We start from the raw sequence: 18,689 nt of genomic DNA, 5'->3' as shown, positions 1-18,689 counted from the left end.
CCTCACTCAAATAAATAGAAAAATCCTCAAAACTAACTCTAGACCTTAAAGAACTAGAGAAAAAGCAACAAACGATGCCTAAGCCATGCATTAGAAGAGAAATACTTAAGATTAGAGCAGAGATCAGTGAATTAGAAACCAGAAACATAGAAGATCAGATCAATGAAACTAGAAGCTGGTTCTTTGAAAGAATTAATAAGATCGATAAACTACTGGCCAGACTTATCCAAAAGAAAAGAGAAAGGACCCAAATTAATAAAATCATGAATGAAAGGGGAGAGATCATGACTAACACCAGGGAAATAGAAACAATTATTAGAAATTATGATCAACAACTCTATGCCAATGAGTTAAGCAACCTGGAAGAAATGGATGCCTTTCTGGAAACCTGGAAACTGCCAAGACTGAAACAGGAAGAAATGGACAACTTGAATAGGCCAATAACCAGTAATGAGATTGAAGCAGTGATCAAAAACCTCCCAAAAAACAAGAGTCCAGGGCCTGATGGATTCCCTGGAGAATTCTACCAAACATTCAAAGAAGAAATGATACCTATTCTCCTGAAGCTGTTTCAAAAAAGAGAAACAGAAGGAAAGCTTCCAGGCTTATTCTATGAGGCCAGCATTACCTTAATCCCCAAACCAGGCAAAGACCCCATCAAAAAGGAGAATTTCAGACTGATATCCCTGAGGAATATGGATTCCAAAATTCTCAACAAGATCCTAGCTAACAGATTCCAACAGTACATTAAAAGGATCATCCACCACGACCAAGTGGGATTTACCCTTGGGATGTAAGGGTGCTTGAACATTTGCAAGTCAATCAATGTGATAGAACACATAATAAGAGGAGGGAGAAGAAACATATGGTCCTCTCAATTGATGCAGAAAAAGCATTTGACAAAATACAGCATCCTTTCCTGATTAAAACACTTCAGAGTATAGGGATAGAAGGAACGTTCCTCAAGTTCGTAAAATCCATCTATGATAAACCCACAGAGAATATCATCTTCAATGGGGAAAAGATGAGAGCCTTTCCACTAAGATCAGGAACACGACAAGGATGCCCACTCTCGCCACTATTGTTCAACATAGTACTAGAAGTCTTAGCAACAGCAATCAGACAAAAAAAAAAAAAAGGTATTCAAATTGGCAAAGAAGAATTCAAACTCTCTATCTTCGCAGATGAGATGATACTTTATGTGGGAAACGCAAAAGCCTCCACCCCCAAATTACTAGAACTCATACAGCAATTCAGTAATGTTGCAGGATACAAAATCAATGCACAGAAATCAGTTGCTTTCTTATACACTAACAATGCAATTGTAGAAAGAGAAATTAAAGAATCGATTGCATTTACAATAGCACCAAAAACCATAAGATACCTTGGAATAAACCTAATCAAAGAGGGAAAGGATCTATACTCTAGGAACTACAAAACACTCATGAAAGAAATTGAAGGAGACAAAAAAAGATGGAAAAACGTTCCATGCTCATGGATTGGAAGAATAAACATTGTTAAAATGCTTATGCTAGAGGATTCTAGCTTATGCTATAGATTCCAGAGGAATCTATACCTTCAATGACATCCCAGTCAAAATTCCAATGACATTTTTCAAAGTGCTGGAACAAATAATCCTAAGATTTGTATGGAATTAGAAAAGACCCTGAGTCACCAAGAAATGTTGAAAAAGAAAAACAAAGCTGAGGGCATCACGTTGCCCAATTTCAACTTATATTACAAAGCAATGATCACCAAGACAGCAGGGTACTGGCACAAAATCAGACAAATAGACCAATGGAACAGAATAGAGAGCCCAGATATGGACCCTCAACTCTATGGTTAAATAATCTTCAACAAAGCAGGAAAGAATATGCAATGGAAAAAAAGACAGTCTCTTTAATAAATGGTGCTGGGAAAAATTGGACAGCCACATGCAGAAGAATGAAACTCGATTATTCTCTAACAACCTACACAGAGATAAACTCAAAATGGATGAAAGACTTCAGTGTGAGACAGGAATCCATCAAAATCCTAGAGGAGAACATAGGCCGTAACCTCTTCAACATTGGCCACAGCAACTTCTTTCAAGATACATCTCCAAAGGCAAGTGAAGCAAAAGCAAAAATGAACTTTTGGGACTTCACCAAGATAAAAAGCTTCTGCATGGCAGAGTCAATAAAACAAAGAGGCAACCCACAGAATGGGAGAAGATATTTGCAAATGACACTACAGACAAAGTGCTGAGTTCCAAGATCTATAAAGAACTTCTCAAACTCAACACCCAAAAACCAAATAATCAAGTCAAAAATGGGCAGAAGACATGAACAGACACTTCTCCAAAGAAGACATACAAATGGCTAACAGATATATGAAAACATGTTCATTATTACTAGCCATCAGGGAAATTCAAATGAAAACATTGAGATACCACCTCATACCAGTTAGAATGGCAAAAATTGACAAAGCAAAATCAACAAATGTTGGACAGATTGTGGAGAAAGGGGATCCCTCTAATACTGTTGGTGGGAATGAAAGTTGGTGTAGCCACTTTGGAAAATAGTGTGGAATTTCCTCAAAAAAAATAAAAATAGAGCTACCCTATGACCCAGCAATTGCACTCCTGGGTATTTACCCCAAAGACACAGATATAGTGAAAAGAAGGGCCATATGTACCCCAGTGTTCATAGCAGCAATGTCCGTAATACCCAAACTGTGGAAAGAGCCAAGATGCCCTTCAACAGATGAATGCATAAAGGAGATGTGGTCCATATAGACAATGGAATGTTACTCAGCCATCAGAAAGGATGAATACCCCACTTTTACATCAACATGGATGGGACTGGAGAAGATTATGCTAAGTGGAATAAGTCAAGCAGAGAAAGGCAATTATCATATGGTTTCACTTATTTGTGGAACATATGGAATAGCATAGAAGGCATTAGGAGAAGGAAGGGAAAAATGAAGAGGGTAGAATCGGAGGGTGTGACTAACCATGAAAGACTATGGACTCTGAGAAACAAACTGAAGGTTTTAGAGGGGAGGAGTGTGGGGGTATCGTTAGCCCAGTGATGGATATTAAGGAGGGCACATATTTCATGGAGCACTGGGTGTTATACAAAATCGATGAATCATGGATCACTACAACAAAAACTAATGATGCATGGTGACTAACATAACAATAAAATTAAATTAAATTAAAAATAAATAAAAAAATAAAGATAAAAGTAAGAAGAAGATATAATAAATGTTAATTTAAAAACAATTCTGGGGCTGGGGTCTCATTTCACATTCCCTGATAGATTATCCTCTCTCTGGGAATAGATGTGGAAAAGATAACAAGTCTTCTCTATTTTAGAAGGATATTGTGATAAATTTGCTTGAATTTCAGAAGCCAAGATGTGGTCTATATTTAAGAGATTTGCACAGCCACATCTTATGGCAGAAGTGTTTGGCTATGACTCACTAATTTTCCACGTGACCCAAAAAGCCTGCTACTTTTGAGTGGGTCCCACAATAAGATGCAAGCTGCTCTGTCACTCAGCCATATAATTCAGTAGATGCATTGTTGCTAAAAGTGTCAGGGGGCAGATAGGGACAATGTTTGGGTATTTGGCAGGTGCCATAGTTGAATTGGAGTGCAGGACAATAGGTTTTTGGATCAAAGCCTTGACATCATCCATGAATAATTAATATGCTTTTGAGAAATGCTCTTGGCTGGCTAGTGGACCTTAGTAGACTGAATGCTTAACCATGGGCTACCTTCTTACCATGTTATCTGAGCTGTCCATCATGAACTAGGTTTTATCTGACCCATCAAGACATAAACTTCAATGTGTGCACCAACAATCCATCACCAAGTGGAGGTGATGTATATATGATCAGGTCCAAGCAGGCCCTGAAAGCACAAATATGTGACTTAAATGTTTAAGGACTTCATCCTGGTATCAAGATCTGTATCACTCAGGGTTCTCTGGAGAAACACAGCCAATAGAAGATTGTATATGCGTGTGTCAAAAGCATACCTTACAAATATTGGAAGTTTGGTTCTAAACCACTGCAATAAAGTGGATATTGCAATAATTAGCAAAATTAATTTTTCGGTTTCCCAGAGCATGTAAAAGTTGTTTACACTATCTAAAATGGCAGTGGCGTGGTAACTGTCCCATCAGTCTGGGCTGCTAGGTTGGTCCGGGGCACGGCTGGGGCTGTCCATGTCAAGTGGTGCCCACAGCGAGGAGGGCTCAGCTCACATGTGGAAGGCTCTCACCTACTTCACAGTGCTCCCTGGCATGGATGTGAGCATGCTGAATGTCTTCCTGAGGTCGCATCACAGAGAGCATGAGAGACCCGAGTTCATCGCCTACCACCATCTCCACATCAGGTCCAAGCCCTTTCCCTGGGGAGATGGTAATCATACTCTATTCCATAACTCTCACGTGAATCCACTTCCAATCGGCTATGAAGATGAAAAAAGAGAACCTGGACCACCACCCAGGGGGACTACAGCACTGGTTTAGATCATGACTCTGCACACTGACCAGAAAAGTCTATGGGACCTTAAGCTCACCTTCCTTGTTTGTATCAAATGATGACCAATATACGGATCTTCCATCCCTTTGCTTATGGCAGGAGATGGCTTAAATAAATAACTTAGATTGGTCCACGAAAAACAAAAAACAAAAAACAAATAAAATAATTGTTTACACTATACTGAGGTCTACTAAGAGTAAAATAGCATTATGTATAAAAAATAATGTATATACCTTAATTAAAAATACTTTATTGATAAAAATTGCTAACTATAATCTGCACTGTCATCAAATATTATCTTTTTGCTGGTAGAAGGACTTGTCTCAAAGTTGAAAACTGTTGACTCTTCAGGGTGGTGGTTGATGAAATTTGGAGTGGCTGTGGCAATAAAAATAAGACAATGATGTTGCCACATTGATTGATGCTTCCTTTCATTAGCAATTTCTCTGTAGCATGTCATGTTGTTTAATAGCATTTTCCTCCCAGTAGAACTTCTTTTCTTTTTTTTCTGTTGTTTGTTTATTATTTATTTATTTATTTATTTATTTATTTATTTATTTATTTATTTTTATTATGTTATGTTAGGCACAATACAGTAGATCATTAGTTTTTGATGTGTGTTCCATGATTTATTGTTTGCATATAACACCCCTTGTTCCATGCAATATGTGCCCTCCTTAATACCCATCACCTGATTCACCCATCCCCCATCCCCTCCCCACTAAAACCCTCAGTTTGATTCCCAGAGTCCATAGTCTCTCATGGTTCATCTCCCCCTCTGACTCTCCTCCTTCATTTTTCCCTTCCTTGTCCTAATGTCCTCCATGCTATTCCTTATGTTCCACAGATAAGTGAAACCATATAATTGTCTTTCTCTGCTCGACTTATTTCACTTAGCATAATCCCCTCCAGTTCTATCCATGTCAATGCAAATGTTGGGTATTCATCCTTTCTGATGGCTGAGTAATATTCCATTGTATATATGGACCAAATCTTCTTTATCCATTCATCTGTTGAAGGACATCTTGGCTCCTTCCACAGTTTGCCTATTGTGGACTTGCTGCTATGTAACTTGGGCTGTATGTGCCCCTTCTTTTCCCTACATTGAAAGTATAGATTGCTCTGGGCAGCAAAGATATTTTAACAAGTTTCATTCTTCCAATCCAAGAGCAGGGAATGTTTCTCCATCTTTTTGTGTCTTCTTCAATTTCCTTCATAAGTGTTCTGTAGTTCCAAGAGTATAGATCCTTTAATTCTTTGGTTAGGTTTATTCCAATGTATCTTAAGGGTTTTGGTGCTATTGTAAATGGAATAGATTTCCTAATTTCTCTTTCTACAGTTATATGGTTAGTGTATAGGAAAGCAACTGATTTCTGTGCATTGATTTTGTATCCTTCCACATTACTGAATTGCTGTATGAGTTCTAGCAATTTGGGGGTGGAGACTTTTGGATTTTCCACATGAAGTATCATGTCATCTGCGAAGAGTGAGAGTTTGAGTTCTTCTTTGCCAATCTGAATACCTTTTATTTCTTTTTGTTGTCTGATTGCTCTTGCTAGGACTTCCAGTACTATGCTGAACAATAGTGGTGAGAGTGGGCATCCTTGTGTTCCTGATCTTCAGGGAAATGCTATCAGCTTTTCCCCATTGAGAATGATATCCACTGTGGGCTTTTCATGGATGGGTTTTATGAAATTGAGGAATGTTCCCTCTATCCCTATATTCTGAAGAGTTTTAATCAGGAAAGGGTGCTGTATTTTGTCAAATGCGTTTTCTGCATCAATTGAGAGAAACATGTGATTCTTTTCTCTTATTTATGTGTTCTATCACATTGATTGATTTGTGAATGTTGAACCACACTTGCATCCCAGGGATAAATCCTACATGGTCGTTATGGATAATGCTTTTATTTTATTTTATTTTATTTATTATTTATTTATTTATTTATTTTTAAAGATTTTATTTATTTATTTATTTGATAGAGACAGAGAGTGACAGAGATAGCGACAGAGAGCACAAGCAGGAGGAGAGGCAAAGGGAGAGGGAGAAGCAGGCTCCCCATGGAGCAAGGAGCCTGATATGCAGCTTGATCCCAGGGCCTTGTGACCATGACCCAAGACGAAGGCAGATGCTTGATGGACTGAGCCACCCATGCACCCCTGGATAATCCTTTTAATGTACTGTTGGATCCTATTAGCTAGGATCTTGTTCTGAATTTTGGAATCCATATTCATCAGGGATATTGGTCTGAAATTCTCCTTTTTGATGGGGTCTTTGCCTGGTTTTGGGATCAAGGTAATGCTGACCTCATAGAATGAGTTTGGAAGTTTTCCTTCTCTTTCTATTTTATGAAAGAGCTTTGGGAGAATAGGTATGATTTCTTCTTTGAATGTTTGGTAGAATTCCCAAGGGAATCCATCAGGCTCTGGACTCTTGTTTTTTGGGGAGGTTTTTGATCACTGCTTCAATCTCATTACTGGTTATTGGTCTATTCAGGTTGTCAATTTCTTCCTGTTTCAATCTTGGTAGTTTATAGGTTTCCCAGAAGGTATCCATTTCTTCTAGGTTGTTTTCTTTATTGGCCTACAGTTGTTGATACTAATTTCTAATAATTGTTTCTATTTCCTTGGTGTTAGTCATAATCTCTCCCCTTTCATGCATAATTTTTTAATTTGGGTTCTTTATCTTTTCTTTTGGATAAGTCTGGCCAGTGGTCTATTGATCTTATTAATTCTTTCAAAGAACCATCTTCTAGTTTCATTTATCTGATCTACTGTATTTCTGGTTTCTAATTCATTGATCTTTGCTCTAATCTTATTTCTCTTCTGATGCCTGGCTTAGGGTTTATTTGTTCTTTCTCCAGGGCTTTAGGGTATAAAGTTAATTTGTGTATTCAGGATTTTTCTGTTTTTTTGAGTGAGTCTTGGATGGCTATGTATTTCCCCCTTAGGACCTCCTTTGCGGTATCCCATAGGTTTTGGACCAATGTGTTTTTGTTCTCATTGTTTTCTATGAATTGTTTAAGTTCTTCTTTGATTTCCTGGTTGACCCAAACATTCTTGAGCAGAGTGGTCTTTAGCTTCCAAGTGTTTGAATTTCTTCCAAATTTTTTCTTGTGGTTGAGTTCCAGTTTTAAAGCATTATGGTCTGAGAATATGCAGGGAATAATCTCAGTCTTTTGGTACCAGTTGAGACCTGATTTGTGACCCAGTATGTGATCTATTCTGGAGAAAGTTCCATGTGCACTTGAGAAGAATGAGTATTCTGTTGTTTTAGGGTGGACTGTTCTGTATATATCTATGAGGTCCACCTGGTCCAGTGTGTCATTCAAAGCTCTTGTTTCTTTGTTGATTTTCTGCTTAGATCATCTGTCTATTGCTGATAGTGGATTGTTGAAGTCTCCTACTATTAGCATATTATTATCAATATGTCTCTTTATTTTGTTAACAGTTGGCATATGTAGTTGGCTGCTCCTATGTTGGGGGCATAGATATTAACAATGGCTAGATCCTTTTGTTGGATAGACCCTTTTACCATGGTATAGTGTCCTTCTGTATCTCTAATTACAGTCTTTAGTTTAAAATCTAATTTGTCTGATATAAGAATTGCTACCCTAGCTTTCTTTTGAGGTCCATTGGTATGAAAAATGGTTCTCCCTCCCTTCACTTTATGTCTTGTTGTATCTTTAGGTTCAAAATGAGTCCCTTGTAGACAGCATATGGATGGGTCCTGTCTTTTTATCCAATCTGTAACCCTGTGCTATTTCATGGGAGCATTTAGGCCATTCACGTTGAGAGTGATTATTGAAAGATATGAATTTATTATCATCATGTTGCCTGTGGAATCTTTGTTTCTATAGATTGTCTCTGTAAATTTCTGATCTATATCACTCTTGGGGTCTTTCTTCTTGTATAGATCCCCTCTTAATATTTCTTGCCGGGCCGGCTTGGTGGTCACATATTCTTTCATTTTCTGCTGGTCTTAGAAGCTCCTTTTCTTTCCATCCATTCTGTTTGACTGCCTTTCTGGGTAAAGTATTCTTGGCTGCATATTCTTTCCATTTAGTACCCTGAATTTGTCTTGCTGGCCCTTTCTGGCTTGCCAGGTCTCTGTGGATAGGTCTGACGTTATTCTGATGTTCCTCCCTCTGTACGTAGAAATCTCTTCCCCCTCACTGCTTTCAAGATTGTTTCCTCGGATCTAAGATTTGCAAATTTTACTATTATATGTCATGGTGTCAGTCTGTTCTTATTGATCTTGGGAGGGGTTCTCCTTGCCTCTTGGGCACAAATGCTTGTTTCCTTCCTCAGATTAAGGAAGTTCTCAGCTACAATTTGCTCAAATATATCTTCTAGACCTCTCTCTCTCTCTCTCCACCCTCTCAGGGACTGCAATAATTCTGATATTGGAACGTTTCATTGAGTGAATAATATCTCTCAGTTTGATTCCTTGGGTTTTAATTTGTTTTTCCCATGCCACCTCAATTTCCTTCTTTTCTATCATTTTATCCTCTCTCTCACTAATTCATTCTTCTGCCTCATTTACCCTGGCGGTGAGATTATCCAGTTTGGGCTGCATTTTATTCATAGCATTTTTAAGTTGGGCCTGATTAGATCTCATTTCTGCCCTTAGAGATTCTATATTGTTGTTAATATCTTTCTCAAGACTAGATATCACCTTGATAATTGTTACTCTGAAGTCACTTTCTGACATCTTGGTTATATCCATTATTTAAATATATATATATATTAGTTCTGTGGCAGAGGCCACAGTCTCTGAGTCTTTCCTTTGTTGGGGGTTCCTTCTCTTAGTCATTCTGCTGAGGGGTGGTTGGGGGAATGTACAGAGTCCAAATTATTAACCACAACCCAAGGAAGATGCACCTGTTTTATAGGGACCTTAAGGTTGTCTGCCTCTTGTTCTTCCAGCCTTTCTTCTGGGGGAAGGGCCTGCCATGCTGTTACTCAAGCAACCCCTGTTTGGGCAGAGTTGCCCTGCCCCTTGTGGGGGGGGTGGGCTCAGTGAAAATGTTTTTTTTAGGGCTTTTGTTCTCTGACGGCTTTCCCTGGTGGCTTTCTGTGTCTCTTCTGAGAGTCAGAGCAGAAGTGAATGTATCCAAACCCCTGTTTCAGAATAGAGAGATCGCAGTCTGATCTTCACTGAGCTCTCCAGGCCACACTGTCTCAATTTCTGTCTGTGCGGCTAAAAACTGCAGGTTCCTGGGTTGTGCACCCCACAGCAGCACTTCCAGCCCTCATGTCCATGTCCAGGCACGCCTCTGCCCTTTGTGCTTCTCAAACCGCAAGCCACCCCTGGTTCACACATGTGCCCCCGCAGCTCCAGGTTTCAGTCTGGGGGGCTGCCCTGAAGTCCTTTCCCCATTGCTACAGGTCTGCGAGTCTGTGCCCTGTTCCCAGCATGGGAGGCTTTTGCACCCAGGCAGTGCAAGATCCCAGAGTCTCCCTCCCCCTTCCGTTTATCTTCCAATCTCTGCCTGCAACATCACGGCTCCTGGCTTCATACCTTGAGACCAACCACAGGAGATATTCTGTTTGTAGAAATCCAGATATATCTTCTTACATCTCAGGCTGATTTTGTGGGTGTTCAGAATGGTCTGGTAGATACCCAGCTCAATTCAGGGGACTGGTTGAAATAGGGTCCCCTACTCCTCTGCCATCTTTTCTCCTCCTAGAACTTCTTTTCAAAATTGGAGTCAGTCCTCTCAATCCTTGTTGCTGTTTTATCAACTAAGTTTGTGTAATATTATAAATCCTTTGTTGTAATTTCAACAATCTTCACAGCATCTCCTCTAGTAGATTCCATGTCAGAAAACCACTTTCTTTGCTTATCCATAAGAAGAAGTTCCTTATGTGTTAAAGTTTTATCATAAGATTGCTGCAATTCAGTTACATCTTCAGGCTGCACTTCTAATTTTAATTCTCTTGCTATTAATACCACATCTGCAGTTACTTCCTCCACTGAAGTTTCGGACCTGTCAAGGTCATCCATGAGGTCTGGGATCAACTTCTTCCAAACTCCTGTTAATGTTGATATTTTGACCTCTTCCCATGAATCACAAATGACCTTAGTGGCATCTAGAATGGCAAATTCTTCTGAAAGTGTTTTATATTTATTTTTCTCAGATCCATCAGAGGAATCACTATGACATCTATAACCTTACAAATTGTTAATCTGTTAAATAATAATGTTATCTGTTAAATAATAAGAATTGAAATTCAAAAATTTCCCCTGATCCACAGGCTTCAAAATGGATCCTGTATTAGCAGGCATTAAAAACAGCATGAATCTCATTGTGCATTTCCATCAGAGCTCTTGGGTGACCAAGTGTGTTGTCAATAAGCAGTCATATTTTGAAAGGAACATTTTCTTGTAAGCTGTAGGTCTCAAAAGAGGGCTTAAAATATTCAGGAAACCACGTTGTAAACAGATGTACTGTCATTCAGGCTTTATTATTTCATGTATAGAGAACAGGAATAGTAGATTTAGCATAATTCCTAAAGTCCCTAGAACCTTTGGAATGATAAAAGAGCATTGACTTCAACTTAAAGTCACCAGCTACAATAACCTCTAACAAGTCAGTCTGTCCTTTGAAGCTTGGAAGCTAGACATTGACTTCTCCTTTCCAGCTACAAAAGTCTTAGATGGAATCTTTTTCCAATAGAAGATTGTTTCATTTACATTGAAAATCTGTTACTTAGTGTAGCCACCTTCATTCATTATGTTACCTAGATCTTCTGCAAAACTTGCTTCAGCTTATACATCAGCACTTCCTGCTTCACCTTGTACTTCTTTGTTATGGAGATGGCTTCTTATCTTAAACTTCATGAACTAACCTCTCTTAGATTCAAACCTTTTATTCTGCAGCTTCCACACCTCTTTCAGCTTTCATAGAAGTGAGAGTTAGGGCCTTGCTCTAGATTAGGCTTTGGTTTAAGGGAATGTTGTAGGTGGTTTGATCTTCTATCACGAGCACTAAAACTTTGTCTATATTAACAATAGCCTGTTTCACTTTATCATTTTTGTGTTCACTGGAGTGGCACTTTTAATTTCCTTCAAAAGCTTTTCCTTTGCATATACAACTTTACTAACAGTTTGGTGCAAGATGTCTACTTTTTGACTTATTTCAGCTTTTGACCTGCCTTCCTCACTAAGCTTAATCATTTCTAGCTTTTGATTTAAAGTGAAAGATGTTTGACTCTTCCTTTCACTTGAACACTAAGAGGCTATTATAGGATTACTAATGGGCCTAATTTTAGTACTGTTGTGTCTCAGGGAATAAGGAGGCCCAAGAAGGGGGAGAGAGATGGAGGAATGACCAGTTGGTGGAGTAGTCAGAACACACACAGTATTTATTAAGTTTGTCATGTTATAAGGGCATGGTTCATGACCCCACAAAACAATTACAATGGTAACATCAGAGATAACTGATCATAGATCACAATAAAAATATAATAATAATGCAAATATTTGAAATATAATGAAGATTACCAAATGTGACAGAGACACAAGTGAGAAAATGCCATTGGAAAAACGGCACTGGTAGTCTTACTCAATGCAGTGGTGCCACAAACAATTTTTAAAAATCACAGTATCTGCAAAGCACAGTAAAGTGAGGGATGCCTATATATGTATGCTTATATGTATATGTATATGATTGACTTATTTTAAGGAATTGGCTTATGCCATTATGGCAGCTGAGAATTCCCAAGATCTGCAGATGGCGACCCAGGAAGATTGATGGTATACTTCTAGTCTGAGTCTAAAGGACTGAGAACCAGGAGAGTTGAAGGTGCAAGTTCCAGTTCAAGTCAGAGTCTGAAGGCAGGAGAAGATTGATATCTCAGCTCAAAGACATTCTGAAAGAGAGAGAATTTGTCTTAGTCTTTTTTCTTTTTCTATTTTTTCAACTTTTTCTATTTCAACTAATTTCTATTTCTCTTTTTTCAACTTTTTATTTAAATTCTAGTTAGTTAACATATAGTGTAATATTAGTTTCAAGAGTAGAATTTAGTGATTCATCACTTACATATAACACCCAATGCTCATCACAAGTGCCCTCAATACCCAACACTCATTTAGCCCATCTCCTACCCACCTCTCCTCCATCAACCCTCAGTTTTTTCTCTACAGTTAAGAGTCTGTTTTATGGTTTGCCTCTCTCTCTCTCTCTTTTACTTTATGTTCATCTGTTTTGTTTCTTAAATTCTACATATGAGTAAAATCATATGGTATTTGTCTTTCTCTGACTTATTTTGCTTAGCATAATGCACTCTACCTCTATCCATGTCATTCCGAATGACAAGATTTCATTCTTTTTTATGGCCAGCTAGACCCTCATACCTGATCTTTACTGCCCACCTGCTTGTATTCACTGACTTTTGTCCCATATTTTCCCTTAAGCTCTTCTTTCCAGCTTATCTCTTAATTCATGCAAATGGAAACCAAAACCACCCCTTAAGTGATAGTGATTGCCTTGACAAGACCTCCAGCTGGCCCAGACCACCCAGGCCAGTTTGAACATAATCCCTGCATAAATGGGCCATGGAATGAATTCTAAAATGACGGATAACTACATTTACTTCATTATAATACTAAAATCTCCACCAAAGTGTTAGAGTGTGCAGTTAGTTAGGTTCTAACAGGATACCTGGAGGCCAACAATGAGTAAGTCATGGACAACTATCAGGAAAGTTAAAAGTGTTGAGCGGGCAGTGTTTGTGGTTTGAGCAGTGTGTGTGACTGCTGGGGATGCTTTCCTGGCTGCAGAGCTGTTTGGAAGCGTCCTCTGCATTTGCACTGCCTGTTGGGCCCACCATGAGGCGCCTAGATTTGGTGCAGCAGAAAATGCCTGTGTGTTTGTGACAGAGGTGAAAGAGGAGCCCTCCACCAAAAGGGAGCATCAGCCATTTAAAGTTTTGGCAACTGAAACTCTAAGTCACAAGGCATTAGATGCAGATATATACAGTGCAATTCCAACAGAAAAAGTGGATGAAACATGTTGTTATATTACTACCTACAAAGGTCAGCCATACCTTTGGGCTCGACTAGATAGAAAACCTAAGAAATTAGCTGAGAAAAGATTTAAAAATTATTTACATTCAAAACAAAACTTAAAAGATTTTTTTTGGAATGTTGAGGAGGACTTCAAACCTGTTCCAGAGTGCTGGATACAAGCGAAGGAAATAGAACAATTAAACAAGAATCCGATGCCTGATGAAAATGGACACATTCCTGGTTGGGTACCAGTGGAGAAACACAACAAACAGTACTACTGACATTCCTCTGAAGTTAATTATTAATTCAAAGTTGCCCTGGTACTGAAGCATCATCCTGGTAGTCCTGGGCTTCTGGAAATTCGTGCAGTACCACTCTCAGATCTCCTAGAACAAACACTAGAACTTATATGAACAAATATTAATGGAAACCCATATGGGTTAGGAAGCAAGAAGCATCCATTATATCTTCTTATACCACATGGGACATTTCAAATCTGAAATCAACCTACCTTGAAGCACAATGATCTATTATCCTAGTTTGAACATTGCAGAGAGGGTAAAATTGAAGGAATATCAATGTAATTGCAGTGATGGCTGTTTAATCAAGGTTCATCGCCATCATCTTGGTTTAGGCTGGCCAATTCCAGATACTTACATGAATTCAAAACCAGTTATTATCAACATGAACCTGAATAAGTATGACCATGCCTTTGATACTGTTTGTTTAGTCTTTTTTCAAAAATAGATAATCAGAAATTTGGTAAACTCAAAGATATAATACTTGATGTATAAACTAGAAATGCAATTAAGAACCAGCTTTATTGTTATCTTTGAATCTTGAATATTCTGTCATATGTGCAAGGTAAAAAAATCTCAAGGTTCCATGTCTAATAGAGCAATATGTCTTCTAGCGTTTGAAGAAATGAATTTCCCAGTTGCAAAGGTCTATTCAAAAAAATTTTTAGAACCACCAAACGAATTTCAACCATTAGACTTAGAAATATAATAATAAGCTCCCTACCTTGTACAAAAGTTGGATAAAGACAACAATTAAACCAACAATTTTGGATCATTAACTTTAAAAATTAAATAGTTCAAGATGAATTTGTTCTAACACTTAACAAAACATATGGCTGTAACATCATGTTTATATACATGTACATATATATAAAACTAGAGTCTTAACACAGATGTAAATAAGTATATATAAAACCCCAATTTTAAATGTTAAAAGTTATTAAAGCTCACCCCATACTCTTTAAAAAACTTAAACATTATGTATACAGAAATTCATCACAGCTTATTTGATAGTCATAACTTACTCTAAAGTCATCAAAAATATACTTTTCTATTATGTTTAAAATTTCATACAATTTTATTTACTAAAACTTGTATTTAGTAAAGGTACAGGGTATGAAGAAGGAAATCATGTAGGTCAGAGACCTGTTTGATTTCCAGATTAAGTTTTAACTTATGAAGTTAGTAGTCAAATAAAACTACAGGTATAGGTAGTCCTTAATAAATGGGGAGATCAGCAGGACTTTCTTCTTCATCTTCAAACTGTTCAGAAGCAGCAACAGGACTAGTTAATTCAACTCCACATTATTCAGAAAGTTTTTTTTAACTTTTCTTCTAAAAGAATATTCTTTTTCACTTCTTTATAATTATACTTCAGATATTCAATTTCTTCAAAAAATGAAGGATCAAAGTTTTCCAGTTCTTTTATCAGCTTTTTTGTTTCTCCTAGTAGAAACATAATATCTTTGAAAGGTATGTAGGAATATAATATATTCTTTAGATTTGAACTAAAGAGACTTAATTACAAACATAAAATCCAAAGTAACCTGAATAATCTAATATACTTATATACTATATAGGCAGAAGTATTTTCTTAGAATTTTGTTAATAAGGTTTCATGGTACAGCATAAGTAACTAACTTGTTAGCTGGTAAATCACATTATTTGTTCTGTAAGTTATGTCCTAGTTTTTGACTAAAATTTATCAGTTCTTAAATGGGTGGGGGAGGGTCGGCATTTAATCATTCTCCAAAAGTATATCAGATACTCTCATTGAGGCAATCAAAAAGACTTGGCTATAACACAAATTATTTTGGTTAAGATTCTTTGGTTTAGGTTTCATTTATATTTTCTTTACAAATACCTATTTGTTAATGAATAATAGTCAACTTTTTATTTTTTATTTTATTTATTTATTTATTTTTAAAGATTTTATTTATTTATTTGAGAGAGAGACTGAGAGAGAGCACATGAGAGGGGGGAGGGTCAGAGGGAGAAGCAGACTCCCTGCCGAGCAGGGAGCCCGATGTGGGACTCGATCCAGGGACTCCAGGATCATGACCTGAGCTGAAGGCAGTCGCTTAACCAACTGAGCCGCCCAGGCGCCCAACTTTTTAAAAATATATTTAGAATTAGGGAAACTCTAGGACTTCTACCTGGCTAAGAGGCATCTGGTGAAGAGACAATTTGAACTTTAGAATAGCTAGTGATCACTAGTTAATTCTTCAACTTATGCTCTTTTGTTCTGTTTATAGATTCTTTAAGAGATAAAGCATGGCAAATATCTTTCTTTAATAAAGGAAGTTATTCCCAAAAAGAATTTCAAAAGTAAATAAAAGACACTATTCCCAATGTGACCCAAAAACTTAATATTAAAATAATGAGCTATATTTGTGAGAATCAAAAAATAAATTTCTCTTTAATCCTAACCCCCCCCCCACACACACACACAAAAAGGAAAGTTAAAGGCTTGTCCTGGCAGCACTCCACTGATGCCAGATCAAATCAGTCAGGCCCAAGATGCCAGATGCCATGAAAGAAAACTCCTGACCATATAAGGAAGAAAAGGTACAAAACCCTGCTTCCCTACCCCAACTAATGAATATTTCAACCCCTAGGTAACAACTGTTGATGAAAGTTAGAAACCTGATCCCTAGAGACACAACTCTTTCTCTCTCTCCTTTTCTCATTCTCTCAAGTTTGCCCATATTCATATCTCGAGTACACTTTATGCTCTAATAAATTTTCCCACTTTTGTCACTCATCTGCTCTGTTTCATGTCTGTTCTTAAGTTCTTTCTTGAGACAAGACCCAGAACTTTTGGTGATACCTTTGGAATGGACTGGGTTGACCTCAGGGCCTGGAGTCTCCACAGTTCACCTGGCAACACAAGAAGGAGCACAAGCCTCATTTACATAACATACAATATATGTATAGGCATGTTTTCTTAAAGTGCATGCACAATCTTATGCCTGCTTCTACATATGATGACAAGGATCCTCTTCTTATATATTCATTCTAACCCTAAATAAAAGAAACCTATCCACCCTTACTCAGGGAGTTGTGGCTTTGGAAGTTATTCCCCATGATCTTATTTTATGCAAATAAATTTTACTTTCTGTGACAACTCCACCTGGTGTAGTTTCTGTGATTCAACAAAGAAAAAACTCAGATTAGTTTGTTTACACATTTGGTAATGCAGATGGGGCTACTGTCTTTCTATGTTTCTGCCCTACAGTTTCCTGGTTTCCAATGGACAGAGCAGTGGGCAATGGCAGCACACCTGGGTTAACCCATTCAAGCTATTGGAACTAGGGTTGGAATCCTTGGAGGGGACTCTCCCCTCTTGGGGTTTGTACTACACCCTTGAAGAGAGTTCAGCCACTCTAAGTCTCTTGTTCTAAGAATCTCTACACAGAGGCAAGTGGTGCCCATCCAGTGGCATGACTACAAGAGTATTTTCTCTGAGTTGTCTCACAAAACCTGGCAGGTCGAAGAACAGGACCTCTCTGGTAAACACTCTAGGGGATTGAACACTTGATTATAGTTGAGTCTAGACATTCCTGGGTAGCAAGGGTACATACAAGTGATAGGTATTAATTTATTGCCATTTTGTTAATTGTTTTCTTTTCAAATTTCTGTAGTTATCCTTTATTCCTTTCTTTTCCTCTTGCTCTCTTCCTTTGTGGCTTGATGGCTTTCTTTAGTGTTATGCTTGGATTTCTTTCTTTTCGTGTGTGTTTATCTATTATGTTTTTGGTTTATGGTTACCATGGGTTTCATGTATTCTACCCTACATGTTTGTAGTCTACATTGAGTAGATGATTCCTTAAGTTCAAACACATAAAACAGTAAATTTTGACTTCCTTCCCCATGATTTATGTAGGTCATATTTCATATCATTTCACTTTGTGTATCCCTGGACTAAATTTTGTATATATAATTGATTTTACTACTTTTATGTTTTAACCTTCTTACTAGTTTTGTTATGTGATTGATTTTCCATCTTTACTATATATTTACTTTTGCCAATATTTTTTTTTCTTTCATAATTTTCTTACTTCTAAGAATGGTCTTTTCCTTTTACTTAGAGTTCCTTTTAATATTTCTTGTAAGGCTGGTTTACTGGTGATGAACTCCTTCAATTTTTATTTGTCTAGGAAACCCTACCTCTCCTTCAATTCTGAATGATAATCTTGCTAGGTAGAGTATTCCAGGTCATAGGGTTTTATTTTCTTTTCAGCCCCTCTTAAATTTATTTTTATTGAAGTACAATTAACATACAGTATTATATTAGTTTTAGGTGTACAATATAATGATTCAACAAATGTATACATTACTCAGTGTTTATCATGATAAGTGTACTCTTAATCCCCTGTACCTATTTCACCCATCCCTCCATCCATCTTTCCTCTGGCAACAACAAATTTATTCTCTGTATTTAAGAGTCTGTTCCTTTTCTTTCTCTTGTTTTCTCTTTGTTCATTTGTTTTGTTTCTTAAATTATGAATGAAATTGCATGGTATTTGCCTTTCTCTGATTCATTTCACTTACCATTATACCCTCTAGGTCCATCTATGTTGTTGCAAATGGCAAGACTTATTCTTTTTTATGGCTGAGTAACATTCCATTATCAATATATACCATATCTTCTTTATCCATTCATCTACTGATGGACACTTGGGATGCTTCCATATCTTGGCTATTACAAATAATGCTGCAGTAAACATAGGGCTGTATATATTTTTTGAATTAGTGTTTTTGTTTTCTCTGGGTAAGTACCCAGTAGTGCAAATGCTGAATCATATGGTAATTCTTTTTTTTTTTTAATTTTTTGAAGAA

At 37.4% G+C, this 18,689-nt stretch overlaps 1 long non-coding RNA gene and 3 pseudogenes across 1 annotated transcript; 2 read left to right on the top strand and 2 right to left on the bottom strand.

Annotated features, from left to right (window-relative positions):
• The first annotated feature begins 4,142 nt into the window (after nucleotides 1–4,142).
• Nucleotides 4,143–4,520, top strand: LOC118025911 (annotated as a pseudogene).
• A 307-nt stretch (nucleotides 4,521–4,827) lies between these two features.
• Nucleotides 4,828–11,781, bottom strand: LOC118025910 (annotated as a pseudogene).
• Nucleotides 11,782–11,882: 101 nt separating this feature from the next.
• LOC118026061 lies at nucleotides 11,883–16,730 on the bottom strand. Its single transcript, XR_004683457.1, has 2 exons — nucleotides 16,678–16,730; nucleotides 11,883–12,410 (listed from the first exon to the last, which is right to left on the bottom strand). It is a non-coding gene; the product is annotated as an uncharacterized LOC118026061 (long non-coding RNA).
• LOC118026060 lies at nucleotides 13,369–14,342 on the top strand (annotated as a pseudogene).
• Nucleotides 16,731–18,689: the final 1,959 nt, after the last annotated feature.

This window comes from Mirounga leonina, unplaced genomic scaffold (genome assembly GCF_011800145.1).
Source record: "Mirounga leonina isolate KUSES-001 unplaced genomic scaffold, KU_Mleo_1.0 Mir_204, whole genome shotgun sequence".
Classification (NCBI taxonomy): Eukaryota; Metazoa; Chordata; class Mammalia; order Carnivora; family Phocidae; genus Mirounga; species Mirounga leonina.
Note: the sequence above shows the minus strand (reverse complement) of the source record. Positions and strands in the feature narration are given on the sequence as shown.